The following is a 19,325-nucleotide window of genomic DNA, read 5'->3' as shown; positions in this document are numbered from 1 at the left end:
AGCTTTTACTGAAATTATTTTGTTTTGCAACAATGAGCCTTGTTTTGGCCACCTCCAGTTGTGCAGCACGATTCTTTACCCTCCTGTTCCTGCAGTGCCTTCCAAAGTTCCATCTGGGCCTTTCATCCTCGGTTACCTTTGTTGTGGACGATTCGCTGATTAGCTTCATCCTGCGGAACACCTGGCCCGAGAACCCCAGGACGATGGCTCCCAGGTCGCCTACAGAATAGAAATGTTTACGCTTGACTTACTTGCTTTTCTCTTATGTCTCTCTTTCATTCTTTTTTCCTTTTGGTTGATCAAGTTTGATTGGTTGACAGATCGGCAGATTATGGCGGATGAAGTCTGACTGACAGGCAGAAGGAAAAGACGTGGATCCTTAACGATCTTCGTGATTTTCAAACTGAACGTTAGTCTGACAACTCTGTCAGGTTGTTACTGGGTCGCCTCGCGGTCTGTCTTTGTTGGACCTTCTTGACTGGATATCTGACCGGCTTGCTCAGGGTGACAGGCAGAAAGCATGAAGGGCAAATGAGAGGAAAATTTAATAGGTAATCATCACTCATGACGTGGATAACTGGATTTTCCTTTGAAGATGCGACTCGTCATTTTCTTTACGCACAAGCGCACTCCATGTGGATTGCGTGCATGGATGTATAGTTATAAGTACACGCACACACACACACACACACATATATATATATATATATATATATATATATATATATATATATATATATATATATATATATGTGTGTGTGTGTGTGTGTGTGTGTGTGTCTTTGTGGGTGTGTGCAGTAACTTGCGGAATGATTATTCACTTTTTACAAAGTAGTTTTATATATGGCTACTCACACACACACACACACACACACACACACACACATATATATATATGTATATATATATATATATATATATATATATATATATATATATATATATATGGCATTTCTAATCTTACGGTCAAGAGTTTCCAATATTCGAACCGTTTATGTATAAAGTTCAAAACTTGTAGAAAGCCTATTAAGCACGTGACTGCAGTATTTTGCATTCATCTTCCTGAGTACAGTTTCCTTACAGACTCCATTAACAAGGTGCTATAGAGGTTAATAAACTAATTTCAGCAAGACTGAATGAGAACACTTGAGACATACTGTAAGTTGAAATGCCTTATTCCAAGCTTTGACACTTGTAAAATATAGTGTACTTAGTTGCCGCGCTTTTAGTATCAGATATCTAAATTTAATTTTGTCCTTGTTGAAACGCTTTGCTTAGAATAAGATTATAAGTAAAATATGATTTCATAAGATGAATAATAACTTGTCTTGTGGAGAAGAGAGAGAGAGAGAGAGAGAGAGAGAGAGAGAGAGAGCTCTTACTAATGTTTGTTTTTCCCTCCCTCGATTTTTAAGATCTAAGGAGAGACCGTTGTGAGCATTTTAGGCATTTAGGCCTAAATACCTGAAACCGTATCTTTAGGGTTTATGTTTTATTAAGATATAAAGGAATGTCCGACTGGAATACTGAAATTGTATAGGTAAAGATAGCGCGTTAGAAATGAGATAAGAAAAGTTATGGCGCAACACTCGTGTGTATGGTACTAATCTTATCGCATGAAGGTAGTTGTATCATGCATTGTGTAATTGTTTTCAAGATAAATGCGATTTACACCTTTACATGGAATTTGCTTTCACTTAAAAAATATGAAGAATATGGCAAGTGATGATGAAGATGACAATAAGCAAAGTGTTAGGTTTAATAAAACCTGAAGTGGTTGTCTTAACGAGGTATCAAAGTTGTGATCAAAAACGGAAATAAAGAATCAGGAAGGCCCTAGGCCTAAAAAAGGCCACACAGTGAGGGAATACTCTATATGGGTCTCTGGGATTTTACAATTTCAAGTGGTTAGGCCTAGCCAAGGAATAAAAGAAGCTGGGTTTGAAGAGAAGAGGTTGAAAGAGGCACCCTTGAGGTGGAGGAGTTGAAGAGGTTGAAGTCATTTTCGGACATTTAAGTCTTGATGGAAGTTAGAGAATTCAATGATTCATGGTTGGTGGAAAAAAAAATAATAGGCCTAGCCAGGTCCACCCTGGGTGATTGCGGTGTTTTTAGTCAAGTGTTTTTTATCTCTTTTATGATTCTTTGGGCGGCGACAGTGTTTTTGGGGAACGTAGGCCTATCTCTTCTTGCTGATAAGGAGTTGTATTATTATTATAGGCCGGTTGTTTTATGACAAAGATTCTGTATTTTTTTCGTTGGTATAAAAAAAGGAACATGACGCTGAAAAAGAAAACTGGCAGTCTCTAAATTCTACTTTTTTATTTGCATATGTTGTCTATACTTGTGTGTGTGTGTATATATATATATATATATATATATATATATATATATATATATATATATATATATATATTTATATATATATGTATATATATATATATATATATATATATATATATATATATATATATATATATATATATATATATGAATGTCTTTTCCTGTAATACTACAGTGTAATATATATATATATATATATATATATATATATATATATATATAATATATATATATTTATATATATATATATATATATGTGTGTGTGTGTGTGTGTGTGTGTGTATGTATAGGGTATGTTTTTATTGTTTACAGTTAGGATCTAATGTTATTGGTAAGGCAGTTAATCAAAGTCTGTATTTAGGGACCTAGACAGGTGGATGGTTTTTTTTTTTATTAGTTAGACTTGACACAACACCCCCGTTTAGTAAGATTTCATTTGTACTAACTGTTAGCAATACCCAGCTTGTATTTTCTTAAGTGTTTCTTAGTGAAACAGCGAGGTTTTCCTCTTGTTACACCTTTTACATCTTTTCATTCTCAATTTCTCTTTCAGCGCTGAATGACCTCATAGGTCCAGCGTTCGCCCTTTGGCTAAAACCTTATAGTCCATTCAATTCTCAGCATGTATTTCCTCATAGTAGTACCTACAGTAAGTCCTAGAATGCACATCCTTTTAGTCATACTTTACCAAAGATCTAACATTTCTTCCTCAAAATGAGATCTAAAATTTGTTTAATCTTTGTTACTGCCAATTCCTTCAAAATTGACGCAGGAGGTACTTAAAGTTCCACGAACATTTCATTTCTGAGATCAAACGTTGACACCAAAAGCAACTTAGCACAGTTCCGGCGATTTCTTTCGGTCAAAAAGTTGACGGTAGAATAATCCTTCCGCTTTTGTACTTTAGACGTCAATTAACTCTGGAAATTTAAAGCCTCTTGTAACCCTTATCAATTAGCTCCTTCTCCTAGCCTTATCCTTCGGCATCAAGTAACATAAAAGGTTAATTGCAAAGATCACTCCACTCAAAAGCCGGAAAGTGTATCCGGGCTATAATTCGGTTTGTCTGTTGTTTTCCATCTTCTTTTGCCTTCTTTTTTCGTTTTTCCCATTATAATCCTTTCATTTATTTCAAATGGTTGATGACTGAGGTACTCGCTTATTTTTTCTCCAGAATTCCGTAGTTGTTCTGCGGGTCAAAGGTTCCAACTTGTAAGTGCCCAAATTGATCCTCCACAGTGTTCGAAATTGGTATTTGCGGTTTACTTAAATCATTATACTAATTTTAAGTAGTTTTATTGCAGTCATGAGTTAGCTAGACAAAATTGTACTCGAGGTTCCGGGTTTGTTTTTGTATTTATATTCGTAAAAATGGTTTTTCTGGTTTGAATTGTGTATCAGTTTATTTTTTACTAATTAGATACAGCTTTCGACAGACTATGTAGATGCTAAATTTTTCACGTACATTTATGTATGTATGTATTTATACAATTATTTATATATGTATATATATATATATATATATATAGTGTACGTATATATGTAGATGCTGCTTGCTGCTGCATATTTCATACTCATATATAGTATATAATCTATATATTATATATATAATATATATCTACATATATATATATGTATATATACTTATATTTAATATATATATGTATATATATATATTTAAAATTTTATATATATGTATGTATATCTACAGTATATATACAGTATATAATATCTATTTTTGAGTGAGTGTGTATTCACCTAATATATACAATAAACTTATGCTATACACGCGTGCGTATGTTTCTTTTTTATGATTTTAATTCATCCGGGAAGAAAGATAGAATATTACTGTGAATGAAGTCCAGTAGAAGAGGTAATTAACTGAAAACACACCCTTTTCCTATAACCGCTTCAGATGCCGTGTTTTGATTGTAAAGCATACATGAAAAAGGTTTTGCGACTTGCTTTAATTTTTCTTAATTTTTGTGTATTTGTTTATTTTTTTTCAAAGAGAACAAATAACCAATCTGCTTAGTTCGCCTGAGGCTATGATGAGGGAGTGACGATTCCGGCGGTGGGAGGGTCCAGTACAGAGTTTGACCTTTCTCTTGGACGGATTTCGAGTAGGCGAAGTAACCCAAGTCCTAGGACCACTTTGTGAAAGAGAGGAAGTGTGTTTGTGTGTGTGTGTGTGTGTGTGTGTGTGTGTGTGTGTGTACAAGCGTGTTGGTAAGAAGGAAAGAAAGAGAGAGAGGGGATTGCAAATTTATAAGTAGATTTGATAAATATTGATTAGTTCTTAGGAAACAGTACATGAATACTCAATACACACGTTATCTCTTTATCGGTCTGATTAAAAAAATAGGAACTATATGTATGTGTGGAAAGTTTAGATAAATAAAGCGAGGGGTAAGAAGAAAAAATAACTTCTTTGCTGAATACTTAGAAAATTGACTAAACGTTTAAACTAATTTATTGAAAATCCCATGAGTTATGACGAAGCGGGAAATACACATTTGAATTCCAAACAAGAGCTCTGGCATATATTTGTCGCATTAAATGCATTGCTAGGCAAAGGCAATGGTTAAAATATGTGAAACAGTTACGTGAATATGAAAAGAAAGCTGCTATCGTTGCTGTCAGGTCAGACTCGGTTGCCCTGACGTTAGAGATAACTAGCATAGGTTTATCTGGTTGCTAATGTTATTTTCTTCTTGACACACTTTCCCGAAGAGATCTCGGTCTAGTCGAATGCGACCTTCAGCCACTGCCTCTGGAAGAAAGGGCCATTTCTCTAATCTGACCCTGTTCCTCTACGTCGTAAATTCAGGCTGGTCCTCTGTTATACAGCATAGCTTCTTTAATGTTGCTTTCATTCCCTCTATGGTTGGCATCCTAGCGGCTTAGCGGTTTGTGTAACTTAAAATTGCCTTCTTGACCTCATAGAAAAATAATTCGTGATAGGCTATTTGATTTTATATATGGCATATACGAAGATTAACAGATCGTATATTCTCGTATTGCTCATATTTCCTTTTTTCATGTACTTCAGACATCAGTAAGATGGATTATATGACTGAACTGGATATCAGTTTTATTGGAATACTCTCTCAAAGGCCTGATACTCAACACTGAACTTCCATCACCATTTCACTCGAACACTGCTGCTTTTTTGCTCCCCTCCCCAACTCCCATTGTTTTCTTTCATTTATAATCTTCCAACATTTACCCCCAACTTCCTCATCCTCCAACATCCTCCTCCGTTAGACTTCCTCTCTCATCTTCCTCCCTTTCCTAAACGGAAGGGGATACTACTTTCTCCTCGGGAGATTTTCGCCGTGGGTCACGACCTGTGATGCCCCTTGATGTAATCACGGCATTTTTTTTTTATTCCTCCGGAAATGGCTCTTGGTAGATCCCTTGAATTGCTTTGATAATTCTTTTATGTTTTGTTTGGTGGAGGGTTCCTCTTGTTTTTGGAAGGGGCCAAAGGGTTAAGGCATAACCAAGAAAGGAACTTCTGCATAGAATAGCAAAGAAAATTGGCTTGGGTAGAAGTTTTGAATAGTTCAAATAACGAAATTGCTCGATCGTTTGCGTGGAAGGGCGTGAGCCTACCATCTCTTTAATCAATTGTTAAACGTTCCTGGTGCTTCAAGGAGTTGGTCAGTGCTTAGGACACACTCGGCGGAAATTTGATGACTGCAGGTTGAAAGATGGATATGAAATTATTTAAACGTTGATATTCATGAGGAAGAACCAAATCCACCAATATGACTCTGAAATGTTGAGGTAGTTGTATTATTATTATTATTATTATTGTAAAATTAGGAAAAAGACCTTCTTTAATAAAGGTTTTGTTAAACAAAATGGCAGTTTCAACAGCATTTATTTTATATAGTAAACGCTCAATTCGACGTATCAATTGCTTTTCTTGCGCTGGAATGGTTGCAAGCAATTGACCGGTATTCATTTCCGGTGGTTTAGTGATGTGTAGGAGATAGTTCTCGTGGGGTGTCGACTAGTTTCGCCCTTCTCGTTAGGGCATCATTCAGGACAGGATCGCAGGATGCAATGGCTGTAATGCGTGGATTTTTCATCTTTTATCCGTGTCCATTGGTTTGTGGAGTTAGTCGCTTCATTTTCATTGGCTATCCGTCCGTGACGTCATCGGAAAGGCTCCAATCGGTTTAAACATTAGCTTGATTTTTCGCCTTTAAAAAACGTTTGTGTGACGTGCTTATCTCCGCTTTCTTATGTTGCGCCAGATGATTATTGCAGGCTGGCCACGATCAGGTTTTGACATGCCGACAGCCTCCTGCAGCCGAGCTGTGGGGGTGAATGGACAGTATGTATTCAGTTCTTATTAAATACTATGAGATAAAATTAAGTAGAAACATTTAAGTTTAGCATAGCTATTATTTTCTGAAGCCCTGGATCACACACACACACACACACACACACAAAACAGAAGTTGCAACAAATTCCTGACATGGGATTCTTATGCAACAAACGAACATTGTTTGTTCCGTAGCCCAAGGGAATTGATGGGAGATATGGAAGTCGTGGCTTTTGTTGTTCTTAAGGTTGCGATGCCGGAAGTGAAAACAAAGCAGCAGTAATTGTCCAAATAGGAATTGTTTAGAAATGGAATCGGCTTCAGATATGCCTTTGTGTACGTGAATGCAACGTGGAATTTGTGATTTTATGCCTTCATTATATGTGCAGTCGTTTCTGATTTCCTTCCGCTTATTGTGTGATTTGTAAACATCCATCTATGATTTCCTTTCAAGGAGGAAATGAAGGAGTTGCAGATTTTCGAAATGGACTATTTTCTGGTATTAGATTTTTACTTGCAAAATTGTGCAAGCTGATCTCCCGGGTTGCATAACGCCGGGATCATGTCGTTAGATTAATATCTATAATTTTTCACAATTTTGTGTGATAACTCGCTTGTATTTATTTTTGTCATCTCGGTGAAACGACGTTAAGTTTTAACAGATATCCAGATACTAATGTTTTGGAATTTCATGCAATTGAAGAGTAAATTGTTTTAACATGACTAAAGTATTTTGACACATTATTGAAATCTTTGAAATTAAGCCGAATATTCTGTATAAATAGTCTTATTATGAATTATGCACAGCAACAAATGTGTATATCAGGAAGGATTTTGAATAAGGGCAACTAGAAGGAAAACAACACTAACGTGATTACAGATATTTATCATTTTATTAAAGAATCACAGTAATGCAACTATCAAGGTTGAAGCTGCGGCCAGTCAGCGATTTGTAATAGCAAGTCTGTGCTGATGCAGTAACTCTGTAATTGAGGGCTGCAATAGTTTACTGAACAAGTCGAAATTCCCTGTACTCAGGTATGCTTTCCCTTCTAATCAGTTCTCACAAGCTAAGCTTATAAAAATAAGCTTAGCTTGTGAGAACTGACTAGAAGACTTTGACTGAATAGTGAATTTTTTATTTGCGTTTCAAATTATATTTCCAAAAAGATTATTTCAGTGAATTGCCTCATAGAGATTGCGTTTCTCACCTTCTTTCCTTTCATTTAAGTTTTGACTAGTTAATAGGAGTGTTGGTGTCTTTCTTGTGCAATAAATGTACCTTGGGTCGGCTGGAAGCCAAATAACCAATAATCTCATACCTTGGACTTTGCCATAGTACGACTTTTAATTACATATTGTCAGCGTCTTTTTTGGATATCTTTTAATTGCCATGAATTTTATTTTTATTTGATTATATGCTTAAATTTTTTCCTTTGGTCGGATATTTTGTTTGTTTCTATTATTCCGATCCTTCTTCTCCGCCCTAAAAGGGATGGTTCAGTTTCTTTCTTCGTGGTTAGGCAAAACCCCTTTACCTCGCAGCATTTTATTTTTTCATTCTGGTCTTCGTTGCCCATCCCGTGATTCGTCTTCTGTAATTGATTCTCTTCGCGATTACTTGATGGTAATTGCTGTTTGAAATGTGTAACCAGTTCCACTCTCTTCCTCCCTGCTCACGTTAAATTTTTCCACAGTCGGATGTCATTTTCTGTGGAAGATTTTATTCTTATTTAGGAAAATAACCTCTGTAAGCAAAGGCAGTGTGTTTATTTTTCACCATATAACAGCTATAGCGTATGTGAAATTAACCCCACCTTTAGATTTGCCGTCGTTCATCCCGGGGTTAGCTCCCCTCTCACCATGTGCCCCTACAGTAAAGTACCTTGTCCCGAGCTTCTGGAGGTGGGTCATGAATGATCTCGTAGCTCGATTTAAGGTACATTCATTCTTTACATATATAAGGGCTATTGGTGAGTGGTGGAAGAGAGACGCTGGCCCCGAGATGGGAAGTGTAAAGGTGGAATATATTACTCCTAGACTATTGTTGTTACTTACAAAGAAGTATATGGATAAGTATTGCATTATAGTATATACCCATATACATATATATATATATATATATATATATATATATATATATACACTGTATATATAGAAATGAACACATGGGAACGGGTTTCACAGAAATAAATTTCTGACACACATCAGGACCTAAATGAAATTGGAACCTGAGTTCTTTCCTGACAGGCGCTGGACCGGGGTTCGGTCCCGATGAAAGTCAGAAAAATTTATATATATATATATATATATGTATATATATATATATCACATATATGTATATATATATATATATATATATATATATATATATATATATATATATATACATATATATAATGTGTTTCTGAAGTTTGTATGTACAATTTTAAATATGTAAGAGTGAGACTTTAAAGTTCCACTAAGTACTACCAGTTCTGTTGATGAAGCGCTCTTTGCAGCAAAATACAGTGAACCCCTCCGTACTCTGCACTTGTTTGGTGCTTCAGGACATTTGTACCGGCATACGTGCCCTGGGCATCCTGTGAATGATTGTATGGTTTTCATTCCCTTAGTAGGCTAAAGGATTTTGCTTGTTTTTAACTTGTTGGCGATGGTGTGTAGACATTTTTTCCTCAGTGTTTCAAGTGATCTTCGGAGTGTTATATGGATTACAGAAACAACATAGATGTTATGTTTTGAGATGAAATATGAGGAAAGTAAAGTTTTTATGTAAAGTTAAGTGGGACATATAAACCGATGCTCTCTCGTAGACTAGGCTGGCAGGTAAATAAACAAAAAAAAACTCGAGCGAAGGAAAAAAGCAGGTCATAGAATTAAGGGAAAAGAGATGAAAAGCTTGAAAGGAGAGGGAATGGCTAAGAGTAATTAATAGGGGCGGGTAGAAGGCAAAGTCATTTTGCGCTCCCCTTAGAGCTTTCGATTGCCTGACGGTTCTCTGGCATTGCTGAGGTCATTCGCAACTCTGAAATAACGAGAGCACGATGTAAGAAGACACCATAGCTGCGATTTGGCTGAAGTCTTGGGTTAGGAGCGAAGTCAAGTCAAGTGAAAGGTGACAGGAATTAAAAGGCAAGATAGACCTGGAGGGAACAGATGCAAGCGGAAAAGATTTAAGTGACCAAAAACAAACGAGACAGGAAGTCGAGTGAAAATGACTGTAGAAGTAATCAGAGAGAGGAGATGTCGATCCTGAGAAAAAGTGAAAGAGAAAGCTGAAGTGGAAAAAGGAGAAAATGAAAATGGTAAGGAAGGAGTGGCTGTTCTCCGGTAGGAGAGGTTTGTTTTTTTTTTTTTTTTCATTTTCGCGGGCGGGCGGTGGATGGCGGGAAGAAGCGCCAAGCGAAGGAAGCATGATGATTGGGGAGGGAAGCCAAGAGCGGACGTTGACTTGATACAACTTGGCCAGTCCCCCCTCGCGACTAGTGTTGCAAGAGCATCGCAATATAGTGACGAATGAGTGCCTCTGAGTTCGTGAAGTTAAGCAACCAGTGCTTGTGAAATACGTGTATCATCCCGCTTACAATTATTACAAGGCGAGCTGCCAATTTGACTTATAAAAGAAAGTAGGGTATTTGTTTTCGTAAACTCATTATTGGTACGGTAGGGCATGTATTTGCGTACGTTTGTACTTTGCAACTAGTACTTACGGAAGTTTGTGTTATCCTTATAATGATAAAAAAGAAGCGCTACGTATACAAGAAATTGGGGCAGATGTAAACATAAGTGTATTTATCATGCGATGAGTGTTTACTAAATGATTGATTACCTACTTGGCTGACATATTTACTAACAAAAGAACGTTGGACGTTTTGTAGCTAAATATTATTTTGCAGGATTATAAGGAGTCCGGATTCTGAATTTTGCTGTGCAGAGGATATTGTCGGATTGTTTCACAAACCTAAGTTGCTGTTATGTAAATTGTCATATTTAATTATGTTTACGGAATCTTTACAGTAATGTTTCTCGGAAGAAGTGAGATTATTAAATCCAGGAAAGTGATAAAACTACTGTGAGAATAAGGACAGTAAACACAAGAATCTAATGTTCATATTTCACTTAAAAAAAAAAATCTTAGGGCGTAGCGCCCTCAGTACACCTCACGTTGTGGATTGTAGGCATTACTAAGGGTGTTGACTGCGTCCTTTCAGCCTTTAGCTGCATCCATTTTTACATGCTTTTATTTAACATGACTTCTGCAACTGTCTGTCTGTCTGTTTGGATCAAATCTTGTAACTCAATTTTCGACCTGTTCCCCTCGTCCTAGGAACTTGAAATTTTGCACGGGTACTCAATCCCGGTGACAAAACAACCTTACATGATCAATAGGTCAGCAGTGACCTCTAGTGACCCTACATTGACCTCTCCCAGTATCTCCGGATTTGTATGAAACTCTTCGAATTTTTCATACCTTCTTTGACTCAGTAGAATAAGTTAATAACTCTACGGATTTTTCAAACCTTCTTTGGCTCGACAGGATATCACGTTCAATTTTTTTTTTAGTTGCGATCATAAATCGGTTGCAATTTCTGTCAAAACTAAAAAGCAAAAAATAAAAAAAATATACAAAGAAAATTTAAAACATGCGTTTATTGAAATGCAATAAAAAGTACAAAATGATTTTTTGGGGCACACCAGGATTTTCTTACAATTAATAATGTCGACAAAAATAAAAGCGTGAGTCCCAAGAAAAAAAAAATGATTTCTTGAAGCATTTCCTTTCATGTTTGGCTCCCACGCTTTTATTTTTGTAGACATGATTATTTGTAAGAAACTCCTGGTGTGTATCAAAAAATGATTTAGTACTCTTTAGTGCATTTTGATAAAAGCGTGTTTTAAAATTTATTTAAAATTTTTTTTTTTTTTTGCCTATTGCTTTACCTCCTTTGCTGCTTCCTTTCCTTAGTCTTGCTGTCCAACACCTCCAACTATTACTTCTTAGTTCAACCGTGGGGTTTCTACCAATTCCACCTTTAGATCATTGTACATTATTTTCTTTATTTTTTTAATCATTCTTATTTTGCCGTCCAACCACTCCAACCCCCTCTTTACTGTCTTAAACGCTGAATGGCTGAAAGTGCCCCTTCAGTGTTTGCTTTGACAGTCTCAATTTCATCAATTAATCAGTCATTACAAACTAACAAACAAACAAAAAAAGAGAGAAAAAAAAAACGGGGACGCAGGGGGAACATCTGAGACAAATATTAACGCTTATTTCTTGTCTGGCGAGGGTTAAAAGGATAGATCTTTATTTATAATTATGAAGTAAGCTCCTTAACGTGCCATTCGATAACGCGCGATAAGAGCATTTAAAGCGCGGCAAAGTTGAGTAATAACTCTGCGAGATATGATCAAGAATGTCCACAACACGCCCACTCAACGATTCACAAAGCATTGGCGTGTCTGTCAGATTGCACCTCTGTTCATGCAATGACATTTGCGAAGGCCGTTTCCCATATATTTCTCAAAGACAAGCACAGTATATCGACAGTTCTCCGTCACTTTCCCCACCCTCAGCTGTGAGTCGTCTTTCGTCAAGTTCCCTTTTGTTGTAATGCATTACGCCGTGCCTCAAATTGCGAGTGAACATTGGTACCTTCGGTCCACTGTTTTTATGATGGCATCGTATAGCGTTTGCTATATACTGTAGATATAAGAAAACTCATTTATTTATTGGTAAAACTACTTATCGTCACTGATTAACGAGCATCCCGAATTATTTTGTTATAGCTGAAAATTGACTAAACTCTTCAAATTTGACATTCCTGTGCGTAGTTTTATCGTATCTTGAATGTGACAATTACTGGTTGCTGATGTAATGTAGGTGCGCGATAGCGATTGGTCACGTCCACTCCATCCGTTGTCTAGTTTTCTTTTATCTTGTCTGAAAAAAAAAAAAAACCACAGTAGTATTTTAGTACTAAAGTCCTTCCTTAATTAGGTCACAAACTTATTATTTTGCCTTGACTCAGATCTTGTTAAGACTCAGGACTCGGCAAACGAATGACTCGGCCTAATCCTTGAACTAATGAATTAGGGGAAATGGAGATACCCTGTCCTCCGCGCCGCCCCCGGCAAAATTTGCAAAAAATAAAGCACAAAGAAGACAAGAGTGGCTGAATTCACACAGGTCCTTTGAGTCCCACAGCGTTGGAGGCGATGATGATGATGATGATGATGATGATGATGATGGATCGTTAAAAAAAAATGCTTAAAACGGAATCCCTGACGTAATAGCGTTCTTATAAGCGATAAGATAGCCCCGAATTGATAATAAAAAACTTGAGCTCTGAAGTGTCTGTGTCCTCTTGCTCTGGCTTCGTAATGGAAGTATATTTTTTGGCTGATGAGTGTAATAGGGTTTCACAATCCTCCGTGCTAGCCCCGAGGTTCAGACGCACACTCTTATAAACGAATATGAATATGGATACGTAATATAGTACCCAAAACCTCTCTGTCTCTCCCTCATACACACACACACACGTACACACACATACACACACACACATATATATATTATATAAATACATATACAGTATATATATATATATATATATATATATATATATATATATATATATATATATATATATATATATATATATATATATACTGCACAGTATATTTGTCACATTCACCGGTACATTTTTTTATATTCACAAATGTTAAGCCACTAATTTTGTTTAATGTACAATTCACTATAACTCTGGAACAACTTACATCCAGGGGAAATTATTAGCAATGAGCCTCTTGTCACCAGTGGGATTCGAACTGCCACCTGGTTCTGAAACAACGAAAGCACAGTGATTATGACCATTAAGCCATTAGAGAGGTGGGTGATATATATATATATATATATATATATATATATATATATATATATATATATATATATATATTTATATAATATGGCAGGGTTATATATATATATATATCGATTCTCCGACCGGCCAGTATATATATTTATTTATATAGAAATTATTTATATAACGTGGTATCGGTATATTGTGTAATATATAAAATAAACATATATATAATCATATTTTATATATATACTGTATGTATATACGTGTGTGTGTGTGTTTTACAGTAAAACTGTGAAACCATTGGTTTCATGAAATCCCTGAAATTTTCAGGGAAGTCGTGAAGTCACCAATCCACTTAGGGACATTTGATCCCCAAGGGCTAGTACTAAACATGGTGGCGAAACCATCTACACTGTTTTGCCATATTTAGTACTAGCCCCTCGGGAATCAAAATGTGTTTCACTGTATTTAGTACTAGCTACTAGGGGATCAAATGCATTTAGGGACATTTGATCCCCGAGGGGCTAGTATTAAACAAAGCGAAACAGAGATTCATCTAAACTGGTTTCGCTGTGTTTAGTACTAGCCACTCAGGGGATCAAATGTGTTTTGCTGTTTAGTACTAGCCCCTCGGGGATTAAATGTGTTTCGCTGTTTGTTTAATACTAGCCCCTCGGGGATCAAATGTTCCTAAGTGAATTAAGTGATTTCACGAATTCCCTGGTTTCACAGTCTTACTGTAACATCATATATATATATATATATATATATATATATATATATATATATATATATATATATATATATATATATATATATATATATATATATATATATATATAATGTTAATCCGTTTCCCTTAGAAGAGGATGGTTCCCGAGAAAAGCAAAAAAAAAAAAAAAAAAAATGCTACATTCGTACTAAAACTACCAAATCATTGATGAACCCCTTGTGCTGAAAATTCCACTACTAAATAGGATGTTCATCAGCAGCACATCAAACTCTTACACGCTGAGCCCTCTTGCATGTACTCTGTCACTTCTAATGTGCTGAAGCTCTTCCTCTCCAATGTCTCTTTCATGACATGTCTCCAGAATTTTCAGGATCTTCTCTTCTCCTTTCTAACACTTCCGAAGTGTACAAACTTAGTGCCCACCTAGCGTTGTCCATTGTTTCCACGTTACCAAATCTTCACAGAGCATCCTTTTTCATCCTTATCCATCCTTTCACCTACATTAACCTTCTTACCACTTCTACATAAGCTATCTGTACATTGCTCACTCTTTCATTTTTTTGTCACTATGCAAAAAAGTTCACCCCTACAGATTCAAGCTTTTCTCTTTAATTTATATTCAACATCCACAATTTACTTTCATATAGGAGAGGTCAACATTCCCTTCGTAAATTCCAGTTTTGGCTTTCAAAGGCATTCCAAGTTTCCTTCCATTCTGTAGCACACATTCTGCTACCTTCCTTGTTTCACCTATTTTGTGTCTCAGCTCTTCTCGTATCCCATCTTTAGGTATAGTTATTTACAGGCAAATACCTACACGAATCTACTACTTCCGTTCCTCTACCATTCATATTATATTCACATTTATTGCTCCATCTTCCAGGTTTCATTTTACCATCCTATCCATATTCTTGCTCACATTTATTCTCAATTTTCTCATCTTGCAAACATTTTCAACCTCTTTCCCGAGTTTCTGCAGTTTCTTTTCACTATCCTAATCATTACATTATCATCCAGTACATTGTCATCTACAAATATAAGATTTCACACCCCATTCAAGACCCACGGCAACATCGTGCACCCTTGACTCATACCCATTTCTACACAAAGCCAGTCATTCCCACCTACGTCATTTAATACACACTTTACTTCCATAATAACTTATTGTTCTCAACAACATCCTGAACACCCTCCACAATACTTGCCAGTCATTCCTGTCATAAACTTTATTTTGGGTTCATGTGTGCTACTTACAGCTTTTAACCTTTCATCTCGAACTTGTGAAACGAATGTTTAAAAATAAAACACTTGTGTACACCTCCTACCTTGTCTGATTCCCTGGTTTTCTTGAACCACTGGTCCTTCTGTCACGTGTGTCTTAGTCTTGCCTTACACCTTCCCTTTATTCCAAGTAAAGTTTTGTTCCCATAGCCTAATGCTTACAGTCTGTTTGATCACACCGTAAAACAAAGTACAATTATTCTTCTCACCCATTCCTTCGGGCCCTATCCCCCATCCATACATAACTGGCACTCCCTAACCAACCATTCAACCACACTTGCACTATCATCAGAGGAACTCATTGTAGTCCCATCACCTTGTGTTGTTTTTTCACTTTTGAACCTCTTAACTGCTGTCCTTACATCCCCAACAGTAAGTCCCTAAAACATTCTCTTGCAGCAATGAGCTCTGCCTCTTCTGTCGTCCGTATTCAACAAATCTTTAAATGCTGACTCCATCGACCTAGGGGTGTATTTTCTTCAGATGGCACCTCTTCATTTGCGTATAGTCATTAACCTTTCTATTTGCATTTAATTCTTTGTAGCTCAGCTTCATAAAGTTTTTGCTCACCATCTCCCTCTTTTATTTATTATATGCCTTTTTCTCTCTCACTTTCCTCTTAACCACCTCATCTGTCAATCTGCATTCCTGTACATGAACGACCATTCTGTCTTGCCATTTCTCCTCAAATATTTTCTCTTTCCTTCACTAATCTTATCATTTCTGCAATCCATCACTCACTGGTTTTATTCCTTACAAGCCAAGATCACAGAACTCCATCTGTTGGCTTTATGACCCCATCCTGGAATAACCGAGTCTTTGACTCTAAAAAGAACAACGAAAAACTTGTTCTTCACTTTTAAATATTCATTTTGCCTTTGAAAAAATTTCACTCCTAGACGCTGGGTGATCTTCATTTACTTTTTTCCAAGAACTGTACATTCAGGTTAATCTGTTCACGAAAAATAATTAGAGCCCTATACATTGTTTTTAAAGAACAAGAATAATAAATTTAATTTGTAGAATGTTACCCACTGATGCTTGCAACTTTATAACCTATTTTTATGATAATTTGAAGGCTTTGGGCATTTGAAAGATTTGTTACGCAAATACTTTACACCTCTTGCATATAAATTATATATAATATATATATATATATATATATATATATATATATATATATATATATATATATATATATATATATATATATAATAATAAATTTCAAATTTAATATCAAATGTTACCTCGAGTATCTGATGCTATCACCGAAGGGAATTTATATTGATAAATAACCACTGGGACGCGAACCCTTGACATGGACCCATTCAGCGACTTGACGTTACCACCTTGACATGGACCCATTCAGCGACTCAGTAGACGTTACCACCGCGCGGTGGTAACGTCTACTGAGTCGCTGAATGGGATTTGTGGTACTTATTCATTTATCACTTATATAAATTCCCCTTCGGTGATAATTCTCCATCGGAGATACTCTTGCATATTTATATTAAACGACATTTATATATATATATATATATATATATATATATATATATATATATATATATATATATATATATATATAAAAGCAACAACAAAACATCGCAGTAGTCTGTATTGTTTGGTGTAGTGGTCTTGATAAACAACTGGAAATCACCTGTAAAGGTAATTGCGCTACGTTACTCTATCTAAATTATGTCATTTTCTAACCTGGATTGTCATCGGATCAGGCTTCTTGAAAATGTCACCCTTGAAATTGCAGTCTCAATTCTTGACACCACTTTATCTACTCTTTGATTTCTCACGTTTTCGCGTCTTTTTCTCTGCTGTGCTCTGCCTGCTGCGTCAAGTGTTTTTGCTTTGGTTGCTGCCGTTTGTCATCTCTTATCAGTAGGGACGCCAGGTAAATCAAACCAATCTGATATATATATATATATATATATATATATATATATATATATATATATATATATATATATATATATATATATATATATATATATATATATATATATATATATGAATATATATATATATTAAAAGCCGTGCGTCTGAATAAATATATATACATATAACCTCATGAGGAGACATATATATATATATATATATATAAATATATATAATATCTTAGTCTTTAGAGCGCGCCAGCCATTTGTACACGCGCGTGTGTGTATAGATTTAGGGTTTTTACCCGGTATGTGAAACTTATATATATATCGTTTGATCAAGACCGAAATGAATCTATATTTAGAAAAAAGTATATGGCTTTTATATCGATTAAGGAAGCCAAATGTAAAGTGGTTTTTGTCTGAAGTAAAGGAGTTGAGAGATAGCAGAGGAAATGCCAATACAAATGTCTTTGCCCTGTCTTACGGGTAACCTCATAAGGAGACATCACACATGTTAAATGCATACGAAAATATGTTGCTGTATGCTTGCGTATTGTATAAATGGAAGCAGAAATTTTAGCGACACTTTTACATAATATCTTCCGCAGTCTTTGCCAGAGCGCGCCAGCCATTTGTACACGCGCGTGTGTGTGTGTTACTGTGTGTGTGTAGAGCTCCATATACCCACTCTGGCCGGTGAGAGGAGAGAGAGATTTAGGTTTTTCCAACCCGATACCCCACCTCGACCTGGTTGTTTGAAACTTTGTGTATGATTCTCTGGTATCTTTCCTCAAGATTTCTTTTGATATTAAAGGATCAAGTTTATAAATGTATTCGCTTTTATACAAATACTTCTGTGCATTATTAGAATAATCCTTTTGCCCCTTCAGTTGATAGCATGATTGTTTTTCATGTGACGTAATGAAAAAGTATAGTTGTGGCGGAATTTTTAAAAACCGTTAGTTCTTTAAGTACATTTTCATTGTTGCATTGTTCTTAAAGATTATAAACAAATGGCATTGAAAATACCAAATGTAAAGGTGGTTTTGATACAAATTTTCTTTTGCACTGTTTACATACACTATCAGGATATTTCAATTTTTGGATTCTAATTAAGGATCATCAATAGTTGAGGAGATAAAGGCTAAAAACATAGAGAAAAATGCCAGTCCTCGACATAGGAAGAAATGTTAACTATTTAAACCCAATTTCTTCCTGACTGCAAAGGAAAGAGGAAACCGGAAGGTTTGGATTATCTTGCGATGTAAGGGGACCCTTAGGCGTGGGAGGAGAGGACCCTTGTTCAGGGCCATAGTCAAGGGGAATAAAGCGCTTTAATATCTCATGGCCTCTGTTTAAACTTTAAGTTAGGGGACGGGAAAAGTAGTAGCTTTCGAGCCACACCAAGCTCCGACTGAGACTGGATCCTGGATCCTGATTTTTAGCCAAATGAGTTTAAAGGCACTCCTACCTCGACACCGGCCATCCACGGTTGTTGTTAGTAGGCCTGATTAAAAGATCAATGAAATAAAGTGCGGTAGGCAAGCTTATTTTTGATGAGATCATTACATATATATATATATATATATATATATATATATATATATATATATATATACATATATATATATTTGTGTATATATATATATATATATATATATATATATATATATATATATATATATATATATATATAGAGAGAGAGAGAGAGAGAGAGAGAGAAATTACCGGCTACAGTATAACGCTATATTTTTTACTGTTCAAAATTATCGTAGAGTAAATGAATGAAAAAGCATCCAAGAATTCAGACAAGAAGTCACATGAATGGGTCTCTTGTATAATTGTCTTCTTGCTTGGTTCTTTATACTAGC

At 35.8% G+C, this 19,325-nt stretch overlaps 1 protein-coding gene across 1 annotated transcript in view; it reads left to right on the top strand.

Annotated features, from left to right (window-relative positions):
• The window catches only part of LOC136832837 (uncharacterized), a 305,259-nt gene that overhangs the window by 25,648 nt on the left and 260,286 nt on the right, over nucleotides 1-19,325 (top strand). The gene's annotated exons all lie outside the window — the stretch shown is intronic.

Source organism: Macrobrachium rosenbergii, chromosome 50, assembly GCF_040412425.1.
Source record: "Macrobrachium rosenbergii isolate ZJJX-2024 chromosome 50, ASM4041242v1, whole genome shotgun sequence".
NCBI lineage: Eukaryota > Metazoa > Arthropoda > Malacostraca > Decapoda > Palaemonidae > Macrobrachium > Macrobrachium rosenbergii.
This window is presented reverse-complemented; position numbering and strand designations above follow the sequence as displayed.